A 2516-nucleotide genomic window follows, 5' to 3' on the forward strand; every position below is an offset into this window, starting at 1 on the left:
GCAAGGATGATTCAATAGTAGAAAAAAATCAACACAATCCATTATATAAATTTCAAAAAAGGAAAAGAACCACATGATCATATCAATTGACACAGAAAAGACATTTGACAAACTACAACATCCATTCTTTTTTTCTTGTTTTTTACAGTCTTTTTTATTATGATTAACAAGCATAACAATAATATGAACAACAACAAACAAAACACAACACCACCTTAAAATTGAAATAGCAGTAATTTAAACTGCTGCTGGAGTTCATGGATATACCTGGGGTACACGCTCCCTCATTGAGAAGCAGGAACTAGGCACATGACTGTGCGTTTAGGTATGTATGTGACCAAGAAGAATCAGAGCAATGGAAACCATTAAAGAACAGAAAGCAACAAGAATTTTTCATCAGGCAATCCCAAAGTGTTCCACTCTTTTCCTCTTCTTTGCCTCTGTATCTTCTATGGTTCCAGTTCCAGCTGAATTTGTGACAATCCCAAATCACTCCTTCCTCTTTTTCAGCTTCTCATCATCTTCAGACTTTCTGGAGATTGAAGAGACATTAAAACCAAATCTTTGAGCTCTTTCCTTCAGCTTATCCATGTTAATCATAGGCTTGGTGTCTGATGACAGGCCTGTTGTTGAAACTGAAGAAAGGCCAAACCTAGCTGCCCAGGCAGGTTTATTACTCTCCAGAGTCAAAGGTACATTGAATCGTCCAACCCTCTTCTGCATTCTCTCAGTCTGTGATAGATCAGATGTAATTTTTACCACTTTCTTATCTACTGTCACATCAACAGTTTTTTCAGGGGTTTCTTCCTCTTTGACAGGTAGTTCTATGGGCTTTGGTTCTTCCTGTTACATTTCCCAGTACATCTTCTTCATTTGCCAGAACATGAGTAGATAAATGCACACTAATGTCCATCACAGCAAAAAGATGGAGACAACCTAAGTGCCCATCAATGGAAGAATGGATAAGCAAACTTTGGCACATACACACAATGGAATACTATGCAATGCTGAAGAATAGCAATAAATTTGTGAACACATCATAACATGGATGAACTTGGAAGACATTGGAGGTGATGGTGGTTATGTGCTATAGAGTTGGTTCTGACTTAAGTGACCCTGCACAGGGTTTCTGAGACTGTTAATCTTTACAGGAGAAGAAACTCTCATCTTTCTCCCATGGAACAACTGATAGTTTTGAACTGCTGGCCTTGAGAACATTATACTAAGTGAAATTAGTCAATCACAAAAGTACAAATATTATATGAGACCATCAACAACATCATACAGGAAGAAAGCAAAAGGTCATTAAGAACACAAGAAAGAAGGAGAAGACCAAAATGGATGTCAGAAGAGACTCTGAAACTTGTTCTCCAGCATAGAGATGCTAATACAAATGGAAAAAAATGAGGAGGTTAAAGAGTTGAATAAAAAAATTCAAAGATCAGCTTGAGAAAACAAAGTCAAATCTTACAACAAAATGTGCAAAAACCTGGAGTAAGAAAACCAAAAGGGAAAAACACACTCAGCATTTATCAAGCTGAGGGAACTGAAGAAAAAATTCAAACTCGACTTGAAGGATTCTGTGGACAAGTTATGGAATGGTTAGAAAGCATCAAAAAGATGATGGAAAGAATATGCAGAGTCACTGTACCAAAAAGAAATAGTTGATGTTCAACCATTTCAAGAGAAAGCATCTGATCAAGAACCAATGAGTCCAAGGGGATCGAGGGCACTGGCAATGAACAAGGCTCTGGGAATTGATGGAATACAAATTAAAATATTTCAAGAAACTTGATGAGCTACTTGAGGCACTCATTCACTGATGCTGAGAAATATGGAAGACAACTACCTGGCCAACTGACAGGAAGAGTTCCATATTTGTGTCATTCCAAGAGAGGTGATCCAACAGAATGAGTAAATCATCAGACAATATCATTAATATCACTTTCAAGTAAAATTTTGCTAAAAATAATTTTAAAATGGCTGCAACCATGCATTTACAGAGAACATCCAGAGGTTCAAGCTAGACTCAGAAAAGGATGTGGAATGAGGGATATAACTGTTGACCTCAGATGGATCTTGGCTAAAAAGAGAGAATACCAGAAGGATGTTTATCTGTACTTTATTGACTACACAAAGGCTTTTGATTGTGTCGATCATGATGAACTGCGGACAACATGGAAGAAAATGAATATTCCAGAACACTTAATTGTGCTCATGAGGATCCTATACATAGACCAAGAAGCAGTTGTTCAAACAGAACAAGGGTTTAAAATTAGGAAAGGTGTGCACCAGGGTTGTATTCTTTCACCATATTTATTCAATCTGTATGGTGAGCAAATAAGACAAAAAGCTGGATTATATAAAGAAAAACCTGGCAACAGGATTGGAGGAAGACTCATTAATGACCTGTGATATGCAGATGATGCAACCTTACTTGCTGAAAGGGAAGAGGACTTAAAATAACTTATTGATGAACATTAAAGACCACAACCTTCACTGTGGGTTAAATATCA

The 2516-nt window shown here is 37.1% G+C and overlaps 1 protein-coding gene and 1 pseudogene across 4 annotated transcripts in view; both read right to left on the bottom strand.

Annotated features, from left to right (window-relative positions):
* Positions 1-2516, bottom strand: part of ANO4 (anoctamin 4) — a 607193-nt gene that overhangs the window by 302083 nt on the left and 302594 nt on the right. The gene's annotated exons all lie outside the window — the stretch shown is intronic.
* LOC102830017 lies at positions 397-913 on the bottom strand (annotated as a pseudogene).

The sequence above is a fragment of the Chrysochloris asiatica genome, unplaced genomic scaffold (assembly GCF_000296735.1).
Source record: "Chrysochloris asiatica unplaced genomic scaffold, ChrAsi1.0 scaffold00160, whole genome shotgun sequence".
Classification (NCBI taxonomy): domain Eukaryota; kingdom Metazoa; phylum Chordata; class Mammalia; order Afrosoricida; family Chrysochloridae; genus Chrysochloris; species Chrysochloris asiatica.